This window comes from Desmodus rotundus, chromosome 1, assembly GCF_022682495.2.
Source record: "Desmodus rotundus isolate HL8 chromosome 1, HLdesRot8A.1, whole genome shotgun sequence".
NCBI lineage: Eukaryota > Metazoa > Chordata > Mammalia > Chiroptera > Phyllostomidae > Desmodus > Desmodus rotundus.
Genome location: NC_071387.1, coordinates 87,660,323 through 87,676,294, shown reverse-complemented (window position 1 = coordinate 87,676,294; position 15,972 = coordinate 87,660,323). Strand labels below are relative to the sequence as shown.

General features: G+C 39.9%; 1 protein-coding gene and 1 pseudogene across 1 annotated transcript in view; one reads left to right on the top strand and one right to left on the bottom strand.

Annotated features, from left to right (window-relative positions):
• Positions 1–15,972, top strand: part of PDILT (protein disulfide isomerase like, testis expressed) — a 117,563-nt gene that overhangs the window by 9,985 nt on the left and 91,606 nt on the right. The gene's annotated exons all lie outside the window — the stretch shown is intronic.
• LOC112304670 (G patch domain-containing protein 4-like) overlaps positions 1–15,972 on the bottom strand; it is a 29,125-nt pseudogene that overhangs the window by 488 nt on the left and 12,665 nt on the right.

Sequence of the window (15,972 nt, the reverse complement as noted above, 5' to 3'; positions counted from 1 at the left end):
CCTGAGCCCCAGGCATTAGGGGAAGAAAGAAAGGAAGAGAGAAGGCTTGAGCCTGTTAGCAGCAGACCCCACAACTCAAAATAAAAAATTCATTACAATACAGCATGGGCCTATCATCAGCTGGCCCTGTGTCCCTCCCTTGTGTGGACCTGTCAACAACTGCAGACTTCCCACCCCTCACCCGGTAGGGGCCTGTTAATGGTCATGAACTGACCTACCAATGGTCACCAGCATGGGCCTGTGAGAAGCGGTAGGAAGAGGACAGTGTGCCACAGGTAGGAGGGCTGGACACACAGACTCCAAAAGATGCCTGAAGCTAGACAGTGACTGGAGACCAGCTAAGCTACCTACGTTTAAGACACTTTTGGGCAAGAGAAGAAGTTACTGGCATAACCTTGAACTGAGTTGGCAGAGTGACAGGGTGATTTTTCCATAGATGTCTTAGAGGAAACAGGCTTTGAGGCAGAAACTAACCATTATTTCGAGTTAATGTATTTTGCCATGTATAATGTGCACCCATGTTTTTGCCCAAACTTTCAGGAAAAAATCTTTAATTTTAATTTTTAATTCAATTATTTATTTATTTATATTTAGAAACAATTGATGATCATATTCTAGGGTATTATTATTATTTTAAAGTATATTTTATTGCTTATTCTATTACAATTTTCCCAGTTTTCCCCCTTTATCGCCCCTTTGCCCTGCATCTCACAACCCTCCAGCATTCCCCCTACTTAGTTCATATCCATGGCTTGTACATATAAGTTCTTCAGCTTCTCTGTTTTCTATACCATTTTGACCTCTCCCCATCTATTTTATGCCTACCAATTATGCTTCTTCTTCCCAATACCTTCTTCCCCCTACTCCTCCCCTCTCCCTCCCCACTGAAAAACCTCCACGTGATCTTCATTTCTCTGATTCTGTTCCTGTTCTACTTGTTTGCATAGTTTGTGTTTTTGTTGATTTTCTTTTTTCTTTTAGGTTCACTTGTTGATAGTTGTGTTTGTTGTCATTTTACTGTTCGTAGTTTTTGATCTTCAATTCTTACATGAGTCCCTTTAACATTTCATATAATAAGGGCTTGGTGATGACAAACTCCTTTAACTTGACCTTATCTGGGAAGCACTTTACCTGTCCGTCCATTCTAAATGAAAGCTTTGATGGATAGAGTAATCTTGGATGTAAGTCCTTGCCTTTCATGACTTTGAATACTTCTTTCCATCCCCTTCTTGCCTACAAGGTTTCTTTTGAGAAATCAGTTGATAGTCTTATGGGTACTCCCTTATAGGTAACTCTCTCCTTTCTTCTTGCTGCTTTTAAGGCTCCCTCCTTATTTTTAATCTTGAGTAACTTAATGATGATGTGCCTTGGTGTGTTCCTCTTTGGGTCCAACTTCTTTGGGAATCTCTGGGCTTCATGGACTTCCTGGAAGTCTATTTCTTTCACCAGATTGGGAGAGTTTTCCTTCATTATTTGTTCAAATAAGTTTTCAACTTCTTGCTCTTGTTCTTCTCCTACTGGCATCCATATAATTTGAATATTGGAATGTTTAAAGTTGTCCCAGAGGTTCCTAAGCCTCTCTCCACTTTTTTGAATTCTTGTTTCTTCATTCTGTTCTGGTTGGATGTCTATTTTTTCCTTTTGTTCTAAGTCATTGATTTGAGTCCTAGTTTCCTTCCTGTCACTGTTGGTTCCCTGAATATTTGACTTTAGGTATCTTTCATTTATTCTTACATTTTTAGACCAAGCTCAATCAGTTCTATGAGCATTTTGATTACCAGTGTTTTGAACTCTGCATCAGATAGGTTGGCTATCTCCTCATCGCTTAGCTCTCTTTCTGAAGGTTTGCTCAGTTCTTTCACTTGGGCCCTATTTCTTTGTCTTGGAGCACCTGTTAAGTTGTAAGGGGGCGGGGCCTTAGGTATTCACCAGGGCAGGGCAACCCTCCTTGCTGTGCTGCAGTGCTGCCTGTGGGGGAGGGGCCAGAGAGGGAACAATGCAACTCACCTGCTCAGCTCTAGCCCCACTTTCCAACAAACTCCTGTGAGACTGTGAGTTTCTCCCACCGCAGCAACTCCAGCCATAGTCCACAGTCAGCTCTGAGTCTCAATTTCCTGTTCAGCCAGCCCTGCCCTAACATTCAGCTACCTTGCCGGAGGTTTGCTCCCTCTTCCCATCTTACTGGTCTGGTTGGTCTGGTTAGGCTGGTTGACTGTTTATTTAATACCTGAATAGGTGAAGTTCCATGCAGCTTGATTTTCTGGCATTTCTGGTTGTTAATTGATTTTAGACTTGTTGTTATCCTCCTTTTAGTTGTGTGAAGAAGCGAAGGGTTTCTACCTATGCCTCCATCTTGGCCGGAACTCCCAGGGTATTATTTTGTATATGGCTATTGTTATTGCTTTCTAGAGTTACACTTTTAATGCATAGGCATAAATAAAAGAATTAAAAACATTTATATAGAGATCACAGCCAAGATGGAGGCACAAGTAGAAATGCTTCACTTCCTCATACAACCAAAAGGATAACAACCAATTTAAAAACAATAAACAACCAGAAGTGCCAGAAAATCAAACAGCATGGAAATCTGACAACAAAGGAGTTAAACGTTCATCTACTAGTAAGAGAGACAGAGACAAGAGATCTGCAGCCAAGCTGAGAGGATGAGCGGACTATGTGGATAAGGTGGGGCTGGCTGAATGGGAACCTAAAGACTCAAAACTAGCTGTAAAATACTCTGGGGTTTGTAACAGCAGGAGAAACTTCCATTTTCACAGGTGAGTTCATTGTAAAGTGGGCTAGACTAGAGGAAGCAAGTGGCATTGTTCCCTTTCTGAACCCACCCCCACAGACAGCACCAAAATGCAGTAGAGAGGGTTTCCCCACACTGGCAAAAACCTAAGGCTCCATCCCCTTACAACATGAAAGAACAGATCAAAACTCCAGAAAGACAGCTAAGGGACGAGGAGATAGCCAACTTATCTGATGCAGAGTTCAAAAAACTGGTAATCAGGGTGCTCACAGAACTGATTGAACTTGGTTGCAAAATGAAGGAACAAATGATGGCTACCCAAAGTGACATAAAGCAAAATATACAGGGAACCAACACTGAAGAGAAGGAAGCTGGGACTCAAATAGATGATTTGGAGAAGAAGGAAGAAATATACATCCAACTGGAACAGAATGAAGAAACAAGAATTCAATAAAATGAGGGGAGGCTTAGGAATGTGTGGGACAACTTTAAATGCTCTAATATCACAATCAAAGGGGTGCCAGAAGAACGAGAGCAAGAAGTTGAAAACTTATTTGAACAAATAATGAAGGAAAACGTCCCCATTCTGGCAAAGGAAATAGACTTCCAGAAAGTCCATGAAGCCCAGAGATTCCCAAAGAAATTGGACCCAAAGAGGAACACACCAAGGCACACCATCATTAAGTTACTCAAATTAAAGATAAGGAGAGAATCTTAAAAGCAGCAAGAGGAAAGGAGAGAGTTGCCTATAAGGGAGTGCCCATAAGACCATCAGCTGATTTCCCAAAAGAAACCTTGTAGGCAAGAAGGGGATGGAAAGAAGTATTCAAAGTCATGAAAGGCAAGGACTTACATCCAAGATTACTCTATCCATCAAAGCTTTCATTTAGAATGGACGGACAGATAAAGTGCTTCCCAGATAAGGTCAAGTTAAAGGAGTTTGTCATCACCAAGCCCTTATTATATGAAATGTTAAAGGGACTCATGTAAGAATTGAAGATCAAAAACTACGAACAGTAAAATGACAACAAACTCATAACTATCAACAACTGAACTTAAAAAACAAAAACAAAAACAAACAAACAAGTAGAACAGGAACAGAATCAGAGATATGGAGATCACACGGAGAGTTTTCAGTGGGGAGGAAGAGGGGAGGAATGGGGGGAGAAGGTACGGTGAGGAAGAAGCATAATTGATAGGCATAAAATAGATGGGGAGAGGTTAAGAATAGTATAGAAAACAGAGAAGCTGAAGAACTTATATGTACAGCCCATGTACATGAACTAAGAAGGGGTGGATGCTGGATAGTGGAGTGGTACAGGGTGGGGGGGAATAAAGGGGAGAAAAAAAGGGAAATCTGTAATAGATAATCAATAAAATATACTTAGGAAGAAAAAATAATTTAAAAAGATATTGCATGTATAAAAACATATATGTATATACACACACACACACACATACACAGAATTAGTACTATCCATGTATAATGGACATCCTTATTTTTCCCTCAAAAATTTGGGCAAAATGTCCAATATACATTGCAAAATATGATATATGATTGTTACACATATTTAAATATCTATTTTTTCCATTTACTTTTGCTATGATTGTTAAATAAAAGATTCCCTTCCTTTCCACCAAACTCTGTCTCTGGAGATTTGCATGGTAGGCAGCACGTGGTAGTATCTGTCCCCTTACAGGTGGGGTTTGGAACAGAAAATGTCAATTCCACTTGGATCCTAGCCACTCATGGAAGGTTTACCCTGCCCAAGAAGTGGGACTGTAGGGTTTCCTAGTTGCTGAAAATTTCTCTGCACACACTCTAGTGGTGTCAGCTGCTTAAACATGCCTGGCAGGTGGAAAGGAAATGGGTCTGTAAAGGGAACAGACTCTGGGGTGGAGGAAGGATCACCTGAGTTTTGGGGCTGTGAACTGGGGTCTGGGTGAGAGCTGGCCAGATTTTGGGGAGACCATTGCTTGGAGGCCACTGTTTGTGAGATTGGTTGGTAGAAGGCTTGCTTGTGAGTACCCTTTGGAATAATGGAGTTGTGGGTTCAGGTTTTGCTTCTATGTTCCCAGTTTCCCAGCAATCATAGCTTTAGGTCTATATGTCCAAATCAATAGGGGCTGTTCTGTGTTGGCTCCTGGAGGGAGTCCACTGGGTAGAATTTTGGCAGACTGGAGCATGTATTACCATTATCCAAAGTCAAAGGAGGTCTTATTATTGTAATACTGTGTGACCTATGCATGTTTTGGATTATGGAGAAAGGTGGCCCATGGATGGTTCCCTAGATACTATAATTATGCAATTGGAATAGTATTGCTAATGGTTAGGTAGATGGGCTGAAATCTGTTATGTCAGTGCTTTTATGTTGTTGCACAATAGGGTTTTACCAGAGACGGATATGCACTTGATGGTGCAGAGAAGGAAAGGGTCCTTGAAACCTCTTTCTGAGAATAAGACATAGGAAGAAAAGGAGAATAAGGAAATAAACCTCATCAATGCCCTGACTCAGCATTGGTGGCAGGAAGACTTCCTTCATTACCACCCTTTTTGCTAGCTACTCTTATCATGGAGTCCACAGGGCTGATGGCTCCACCTATGTATGACAAGGGACAAGTCTCTCCCCCAAAGACCCATCAGGGCACCAAATTTGGCCTGGAAGCCTCCTTACCTGGAGCAAGGCAGTTTGCTTTGAGGCAGTACTCTATAGGCAAATAACTCAGGAAGGCCAGCCCACTGGCTACTATTAGGCCCCTACTCCATTCTCCACTTCAGATTTAATGAATTGGAAGAATTCTAACCCCTCATATATGCAGGATCCTCAGGGAATGGCAGATCTTATTGCCTCCATTTTTGCCACTCCACCATCCAAAGTGGGCAGACATATAGGCACTTCTTAACATCTTGTTAACCACAGATGAGAGAAGCCTGGTTATAAATAAGGGTAATGAAGAGGTCCAATGTCTCCACCAAGAGAATTCCAATGGGGCATCAACCCAGCTGTAGCAATTCCCTTAACAGAGCCTGACTGAGACCCAAACTGTGGGGGCCTAGCCTTCCTGGAACATTACAGAAAGAGCATACTGGAAGGGCTTAAGAAAGGGGTGCCCACGCAAAAGAGCCTGAATATGATATGCACACTTCAACAAAACACAAATGAAGACCTTACTGAATTTTTAGAAAGGCTCTACCAAGCCTATGGAAAGCACACCAATGCTGACCTGCGGGCACCAGAAGATGTGTGGATAGTGAACATGACCTTTATTCAGCAAAATGCATGGTGGCACCAGACTGGGATCTGTACACAGATGGGAGCAGCTTCGTGGAAAATGGCCAACTATGAGCTGGGTATGCAGTAGTCACCATTGACAAGGCAATAAAAGACCAAGCCTTCGTACTGAGAACCTCAGCAGAGAAGGCTGAACTGATAGCCCTCATGATACCCTTGGTACTGTCACAAGGAGGAAGGTTAACATCTATATGAATTACAAATATGACTTCATGATAGTTCATGCCCATGGAACAATATGGAAGGAGCAAGGAATCTAAACCTTGGGGAACTAAGTTGTTGAACATGCAGGGGACATTTTACAATTGCTAAAGGCAGGGAATATACTGGATCAGGTTGCCATAATTACTGCTCAGGACTCAAAAGGGATGGTTCCCAAACAAGCCAGGGAAATCAAACTTCTGATAAGGTAGCAAGACAGGCAGCTGGAGGGCTGCCATGACAGGGAGTTTTGATCCTCAGCTTGGACTTGTCAAAATTTAAACCCCATTACACATAACAAGATGAGAATTAGACTCATGAATGAAGGTTCTCCAAAACTGACCCTAATTCTGTATGGAATATCAGCACCCATGGTATGATCTTACTCCCTGAGGATCTACTATATCCCATCCTCAAACACCTACATGAAGGGACCCATTATGGAAGGGATACTTTGATGGACTATATTAGGCCACATTTGAAGGGTCCTCATTTGCAAAGTCCCATTCAGAGGATCACTCAAGCCTATCAGATATGTGCTAAAAACAATCCTTAGAGCATGCACACCCAGAAAGGAGTACAATATAAAGGGTTATGGTCATTTGGGGACTTGCAGGTGTATTTTAGACAAATGCTTAAAACAAAAGGGAATTTCAAACTCAGTACAAACGCGTTTTTGTGGACACTTTTCTGGGATGGGTAGAGGCATATTCACTAGAATTGAGAAGGTGACTGAAGTAGTGAAACTATTTTTTTTGTATTTTTAGTTTTTATCATTTTTATTGTTGTTCAAATACAATTTTCTCCATTTTCCCACCACCACATTCTCCCAGTCCACTCCCCCACCTCCCACCCTCCATCCTTCCCGCCTTTGGCTTTGTCCAAGGTTCCTTTATACATGTTCACTGATGACCCTAAACCTTCCTCCCTGTTTTCTCCCTCCCCCCTCAATTTTGGTTACTGTCAGTTTGTTCTTTATTTCAATGTCTCTGGTTATAATTTGCTGGCTTGTTTGCTTTCCTGATTAGGTACCACTTACAGGTGAGATCTTATGGTATTCGTATTTCACTGCCTGGCTTTTTTCACATAGCAAAATGCTCTCCAGATACATGCTATCACAAAGGGTAGGACCTCCTTCTTTCACTCTGCTGCGTAGAAATCCATTGTGTAAATGTACCATAGTTCTTGGATCCACTCATTTCCTGATGGGCACTTAGGTTGCTTCCAGTAATTGGCTATTGTAAATTGTGCTGCTATGAACATTGGGGTGCACAGGTTCTTTTGGAGTGCTGATTCAGGGATCTTAGGGTATAATCCCAGCAGTGGAATTGATGGGTCAAAAAGCAGTTCCATTTTTAGTTTTCTGAGGAAATTCCATACTGTTTTCCACAATGACCTCACCACTCTGCATTCCCACCAACAATGTACTAGGGTTCTATTTTCTCCACATTCTCTCCAACATTTGTTTGTTGATTTGTTTATGTTGGCCATTCTGACTAGTGTGAGATGGTGTCTCACTGTGGTTTTAATTTGCATCTCTCTGATGGCTAGTGATGCTGGGCATCTTTTCATATGTCTCTGGACCCTCTGTATGTTTTCCTTGGAGAAGTGTCTGTTCAAGTCCTTTGCCCATTTTTTAATTGGGTTGTTTGTCTTTCTGGAGTGGAGTCCTGTGAGTTCTTTATATATTTTGGAGATCAGACCCTTGCATGAGGTATCATCGGCAAATATGTTTTTCCATCTGGTTGGTTCTCTTTTTATTTTAATGCTGTTTTCTTTAGCCATGCAGAAGCTTTTTATTTTGATGAGGTCCCATTTGTTTATTCTTCCCTTTATGTCCCTTGCTTTAGGGGACATGTCTTTGATGATGTCGCTGTATGGAATGTCTGAGATTTTCCTGCCAACGTTTTCCTCCAGGACTTTTATGGTGTTATGAATTATATTTGTCTTTTATCCACCTTGAATTTACTTTTGTGTATGGTGTAAGTTGATGGTCAACTTTCATTCTTTTGCATGTAGCTGTCCAGATCTCCCAACACCTATCATTGAAAAGGATATTTTTACTCCATTTATGCTCCTGCCTCCTTAGTCAAATATTAATTGACCATAAAGACTTGGGTTTATTTCTGGGCTCCCTGTTCAGTTCCATTGGTCTATGTGCCTGTTTTTATGCCAGTACCAGGCTGTTTTGATTACCGTGGCCTTGTAATAGTTTGATATCAGGTATTGTAATCCCTCCTGCTTTGTTCTTCTTTCTCAAAATTGCTGCAGCTATTTGGGGTCATTTATGGTTCCATATAAATTTCTGAACTGTTTGCTCTATATCTATGAAATATGTCATGGGCACTCTAATAGAGATTGCATGGAATCTATAAATTGTTTGGTTAGTATGGCCATTTTGATGATGTTAATTCTTCCAATCCATGAGCATGGTACATGCTTCCATTTGTTTGTATCTTCCTTAATTTTTTTCTTCAGTGTCGTGTAGTTTTCTGAGTACAGGTCTTTTACCTCCTTTGTTAGGTTGATTCCTAGGTGCTTTATTTTCTTGTTGCTCTATCAAATGGATTTATTTTCCTGATTTCTGTTTCTGCTGTTTCATTGTTTGTATACAAGAATGCCTTTGATTTCTGACTATTGACGCTGTTTTGCCAAATTCATTTATTAGTCCAAGTGGTTTTTTGGTGGAGTCTGCAGGATTTTCCGTGTACATTATTGTGTCACCTGCAATGACAATTTCGTTTCCTCCTTTCCAATTTGGATGCCTTTTATTTCTTTTTCTTGTCTGATTGCTGTGGCTAGGGCTTCCAATACTATGTTAAATAGGAGTGGTGAGAGGGGGCATCCTTGTCTTGTTCCTGATCTTAGTGGGAAAGCTCTAAGTTTTTGTCCATTGAGTATGATGTTGGCTGTAGGTCTCTTATATATGGCGTTTATTATGTTGAGGAATGCTCCGTGTATTCCCACTTTTCTGAGTGTTTTATCAAGAAAGGGTGCTGTACCGTATCAAATGCTTTTCCACAACTATTGATATGATCAAGTGGTTTTTGTCTTTGCTTTTGTTATGTGGTATATTATGTTTATTGATTTGCAAATATTGTACCTTCCTTGCATCCCTGAGATGAATCCCGTGTGATCATGGTATATGATCTTTTTAATGTATTGCCGGATGTAGTTTGCCAATATTTTGTTGAGAATTTTAGCATCTATGTTCATCAGCGATATTGGCCTGAAGTTTTCTTTCTTTGTTATGTCTTTATCTGGTTTTGGGATTAGGATGATGTTGGCTTCATAAAATGAGTTTGGGAGTTTTCCATCTTCTTGAATTTTTCAAAATAATCTGTGGAGGATGGGGGTTAGCTCTCCCTTAAATGCTCTGTAGAATTCTCCTGTGAAACCATCTAGTCCAGGGCTTTTGTGTGTTGGAAGATCTTGATTACTGGTTCAATTTCATCAGGTGTTATTGGTTTGGTCAGGCTTTCTGCTTCTTCTTCATTGAGTTTTGGAATGTTATATTTTTCTAGAAATTTGTCCATTTCATCTAGGTGTTCACATTTCTTGTCATATAGTTGTTTAAGTAATTTCTTACAACCCTTTGTATGTCTGTGGTATCAGTTGTAGTCTGTCCTCTTTCATTTCCAATTGTGTTTATTTGGGTCCTCTCTCTGTTTTTCTTGATGAGCCTGCTTAAAGACTTCTCAATTTTGCTTACCTTTTCAAAGAACCAGCTCCTGGGTGCATTGATCTTAGAATTGTGCTTTTAGTGTCTATGTCACTTAATTCTACTCTCATTCTGCCTCCTTACTTCTTTATACTTGCTCTGAGTAGTCTTTGTTTTTGTTCTTTGAGTTCTTGTAGGTGTAGAGTTAGGTTGTTTATTTGAAATATTTCTGTCTTTTTTAGTTAGGCCCTTATCACTATGAATTTTCCTCCCAGGACTGCCTTTGCTGTGTCCCATAGGTTTTAGATTGCTGTGAGTTCATTTTCATTTGTTTCCAGAAACTTTTTGATTTCTTACCTAATCTCATTCTTGACCCATTCATTGTTTAATAGCATGCTATTCAATCTCCATGTATTTGATTGTTTTGGGGTTTTTTCCTTGAGATTTGTGTCCTGTTTGAGTCCCTTGTGGTCAGAGAAAATGCTTGATATGATTTCAATTTACTTGAAATTGTTGAGGCTTGTTTTGTATCCAATCGTGTGGTCTATCTTTGAAATTGTTCCAGTGTATTTGAAAAGAATGTGTATTTTGCTTCTTTGGGATGAAAGTCTCTCTCTATATATATCATTTAAGTCCATTTCATCTAGGGTGTTGTTCAATGCCACAATATATTTTTTCATATTTTGTTTGGAAGATGTGTCCATCTTTGACAGTGGGGTGTTAAAATCTCCTACTATAATTGTGTTGCTGTCAGTATCTTTATTGAAGTCCTCAAAGGTTTTCTTCATGTATTTGGGTACTACTGTGTTGGGTGCATACATACCTACAATGCTTATGTTTTCTTGATGGATTCGTCCTTTGAGTACTATGAAGTGGCCATCTGGGTCTCTCTTTGTGGCCCTTTTTTTTTGATGTCTATTTTGTCTGATATGAGTATTGCTACCCCGGCTTTTTTTTTCTTGTCCATTTGCTTGGAAAATTTGTTTCCAGCCCCTCACTTTCAGTTTGTGTAGGTCTTTTGGGCTGAGGTGGGTCTCTTGTAGGCAGCATATGTGTGGGTCATGTTTTCTTAACCATTCAGCTATTCTATGTCTTTTGATTGGAGCATTTAATCCATTTACATTAAAGGTGATTTGTGATAGGTACTTATCCATTGCCATTTTTTCATAGCTGTGTTACCCCCTCTCTGTTTTCTTTCCTTTCCTTAAAGCAGTCCATTTAACATCTCTTGCAGAGCTGGTTTGGAGGAGGTGTATTCTTTCTGACTTTTTTTTGTCTGGGAAGCTCCTTATTTGGCCATCTGTTTGATTGAGAGCCTTGCTGGGTAAAGTAGACTTGGTTCCAGGTCTTTTGTTCTCATTACTTGGAATATTGTTTTGCCATTGTGTTCTGGCTTGGAGCATTTCCATTGAGAAGTCAACTACTAACATTATTGGGGGTCCCTTGTATGTTACTTCCTGTTTCTCTCTTGCTGCCTTTAAGATTCTCTCTTTCTCTTGGAATTTTGCCATTTTAATTACGATGTGTCTTGAAGTTGGACACTTTGAGTTCCTCTTGATTTTTACTCTTTGTTTCCTGGACTTGTGTGACTTTTTCTCTCACCAAATTAGGGAAGTTTTCCATCATTACCTTTTGAAACAGGTTTTCAATCCCTTGCTCTTCTTCTTCTCCTTCTGGTATCCCTATTATATGGATATTGTTACATTTCATCTTGTCCTGCATTTCCCTTAATCCCTCTTCATTCTTTCTGAGCCTCTTTTCCTTTTCTTGCTCTTTCTGGGTGTTTTTTTCCTACCTTGTACTCCAGTTTGCTAATCCGATCCTCTGCTTCATCAAGTCTGCTTTTCATTCCTTCTACTGTGTTCTTCAGTTCAGAAATTGTATTCTTCATTTCCTCTTGGCCCTTGTTGATAGTTTCTATAACCTTTTTTTGTGTTGATATAATTTTCAGTGAGTTCATTGTAGTTTCCCTGTAGTTTCCGGTAATTCTCAGTGAGCTCATTCTGCTTCCTGATAACCAATGCTTTGATCTTAATATCTGATAGTTTATTTGCCTCTTTTTCATTTAGCATTGTTTCTGAGACTTCCTCCTTTCCTTTCATTTGGGGAGTATTTATTTTTCTTCCCATTGTTTGTGAGACTCTTCCTGTTAGCCTCTGCTTCTTACGTTGCTCTGCTCTGATTCCCTGGATTCATGGTGTAAACTTCTGTGGTAGAATTCCTGTGAGATTCAGTGATACAGTCTTCTTGATTCCTGAGCTTACTGATCTTGGGTTGTGGTTTATGTTGGCTCTGTGCATGTGTTGTGTTTTGTTTTTTGTTGGGTCTTTCTTTGGTGGGTCCTTCCCAGTAGCTGGTTAACTGAGGGTCAATCTGTCCCCCACCTCTTGTTTCCTATTATGCAGGTGTGGGCAGGTTGTATTGGAGCTTGTTCTTCCATGTGTACAATGTCTTGAGGCTTTTCTCTTGCTCATGTTCAGTTGTTTGTTGTGAGTAATTTGTCCACTATTTAGTCCTATTTCCAGATAGGTCCTGGGTTGAGTTAGTGTGATTTCCACTCCCTCCTTCACCTTCTTCTGTTCTTATCTGTTGGTGGTTCCTTTGTTGGTGGGTTTCCTCTTCCAGGATGTATCCTGGTGTTCACAGATTCTATGTACTCTTTTTTGTGATAGGTTGGAGGGGGAAGGCTAAATGGTTTAAGACAGCAGGAGTGTATTCTATGATATTTAAATTGCCAGCCTTTAGAGAAGAGATAGGAGATCCTTTCGATATGTATAGTGTTAACCATGATACTTCACCCACCTAGCCACTTTTTAGAAAGCGTGGAAAGATGATAAGACTGTAGTTGCGGGGGGGCAAGGATTGTGATTCAGATCCCCAAAACAGTGAGCTTCTGGGAGGTCAGATTATGAGGAAAACTGAGAGTAAAGTGTAGAAAATAGAGGTAATGTGCTAGAGAATAGAGTTAAGCACACCAGTAATAAAGTTCAGGAAACAGTGAAGTGGCTGAGATCTGGGAGGGGTTCTGTGTAGTATTTACAAATGTATGGAACAGCTGTTATTTACAGTAGTAATGGAGCAACAATCATATGACAGAATCTATGTGATCTGGATAACTAGAATAGGGAGTATAGGTCCTAGATTAGTGTGCTAACAGAACCCAAGTGAAGTGAAAGACAGTTAATGAACAATACACTGTGAAAGAGAGAACAAGGGGAAACTAGTCAAACAATGCAAATTAACCAGTCAAGCAAAGAAGTTTAAACAGAAAGAAGAGAGATACAAAAATACTAATAAAATGAGTGATGTAAGAATGAAAAAATAATAATTAATCAAATAAACAATAACTTGCAAGTTCTTTGGAGTAGCAAAGTGAAATTTGTTTCACTGTCTCAGCTGTTGTGATGCCGCCTCTTTGAGTACCACTCTAGTCTTTTCACAGTTCCAGGTTTTATTGTCTTACTTGTGGGAATTAAAAAAAAAAGATGAAGATGGGGAGAAAAGGCATATAACAGTAATTGAATAACAATAAAAATTTTAAAAAATTAAAGAGAAAGATGAAGAAGAAGGAAGGAAGAAGGGATATAAATGGAACGAAAGAAGGAATGGAACAAGAAAGAAGGAAGGAGAGGAAGAAGATGTTAAAAGAAAAATAATAATAATAAAGAATTCTTTATTATTAAAGTAATTCTTTAATTACTTTATTATTATTAAAGTAATTCTTTATTATTTTTAATAATCAAGAATTCTTTATTATTAAAGTAATTCTTTAATTACTTTATTATTATTAAAGTAATTCTTTATTATTTTTAATAATAAAGAATTCTTTATTATTAAAGTAATTCCTTAATTACTTTATTATTATTATTAAAGTAATTCTTTATTATTTTTAATAATAAAGAATTCTTTATTATTAAAGTAATTCCTTAATTACTTTATTATTATTAAAGTAATTCTTTATTATTTTTAATAATAAAGAATTCTTTATTATTAAAGTAATTCCTTAATTACTTTATTATTATTAAAGTAATTCCTTAATTACTTTATTATTATTAAAGTAATTCTTTATTATTTTTAATAATCAAGAATTCTTTATTATTATTATTTTTCTTTTAACATCTTCTTCCTCTCCTTCCTTCTTTCTTGTTCCATTCCTTCTTTCGTTCCATTTATATCCCTTCTTCCTTCCTTCTTCTTCATCTTTCTCTTTAGTTTTTTAAAATTTTTATTGTTATTCAATTACTGTTATATGCCTTTTCTCCCCATCTTCATCTTTTTTTTTTAATTCCCACAAGTAAGACAATAAAACCTGGAACTGTGAAAAGACTAGAGTGGTACTCAAAGAGGCGGCATCACAACAGCTGAGACAGTGAAAAAAAAAGCCTCCTGCTGGGTTGAAACTGGCCAAGCCAGTTTAGCTGGTCTTTTTGGCTGCAGCAGGCTCAGGGGGCCTAGCCCAGCTCTTCTCTGTCCCTGACCAGCACTGGGCCAGCCTCCAGCCCACCTCTCTAGAGGCCCCAGGTCTCACAGGTTCAGGCGTGCACCCTCCTCAGGGCTATGGGTGTGCTGGTGGGGCCTTCACATTCTTCCTGGTGCCTTGGATGTGGTCTCAGGTCCCTCCGAGTTGTGTACTCTCCCTGGTGCCTTGGATGTGTGCCTGGGGGCTCTCCAAGGTGCGCACACTCCCTAGGGCCTGGGATGTGGCCCTGGTGCCCACCCCCGCGGGGGCACCAGGCAGCTGGGTGGAGAGGAGGCTGGAGCTGCTGCTGCTGCAGAATTCCCCAGACTGCCCCTGAGTGTTTCTTTTTTTTCACTTTTTCTTTTTGTGAAATTCCTCCTGCTCAATCCGGCTGCTCCATACAAGGAAGAGCCTGTCCTCTCATACAGCCCACCTCTCCAGCTAGACCGGGGACTGTCCAGGTCAGGGCCCGACACAGCCTAATTCTCAACTCTCCCCGGCCTGCCCACATGGTTTCCATGGGTTTGCCACTTCATACTTTATTCCCCTCCCTGCGACTTCAAGCAACCAGGTCTCTCTCGGTGCTGCTCAAACCTTGTTTGGCAGGGGAGGGAGCCGTTAACCCAGCTCTCTCCCAGAACTCCTGGGGCAGGCCCAGCAAGCACCGGGCCTGGGGCTACAGTCACCCTGGTCCCTGCACTGGTCCCAGGGACCCTATTGTCCTGAAGCAATCCCCTACCATCTTTTTTTTTCAGTGTCCTGTATACTTTTTGTTCTCCTGTCTTCATAAATGCTGGGGTACCACTGGCTGTTCACTTTGTTCCTCAGTAGGTCAGCTAGGTGTTTCACCTGTGTGCAGGGGGAAGTGGACTCTTCTCCCACCTATCTTGCTGCCATCTTAAAAATTGAGGTTTCTAAAGGTTAAAACTTCACATTAAGTTGAAAAGTAGAGTAACAAAGATATATGGCATAGAGATAATTATGAATAGTGGACTTTAGTACAGGTTACTGTCCTCAAAGTTTGTTTTCAGTTAGAAGTTGAACTTCATAGAAACTAAAACATTTTAGTTTCTATGAAGGATTTACTAAAACATTTTAGTTTATATGAAGGATTTGTCAAATTGTTACTGCTTGACATCATTCCAGCAAATGTCTTGCAGCTGAAAATGTTGCCCACTTGAGAAGCCCACCTGCATTACCACCTCCTAAGACTCAATTGTTTGGCTGGACTAGATGGTTGATTGGTGAATTATGAGGTAGCCTATCATTTTTGAGAGACAAGGTTCTAAACCTAGTTCTAGTCCTTCCTTATTTCCTTCTGCTGTTTTGTTTTGAAAATAAATTGAGGTTTCTAAAGGTTAAAACTTCATGTTACATTGGAAAGTAAAGTAACAAAAGATATAAGGCCTGGTGATAGTTGTAAAAATTGGGCTTTAGTGCATCTAACTGTCCTCAAAGTTTGTTTTCACTTTGAAGTTGAACTATTTTACACGTCATTTCTTAATACCTTTCCAGCAAAGGCCTTGAAGATGAATATCCTCCCCAGCTGAGAAGCCTACCCACTTCATTCTTCCTAAGACTCAACAGTTTGGCTGGACTAGGTGGT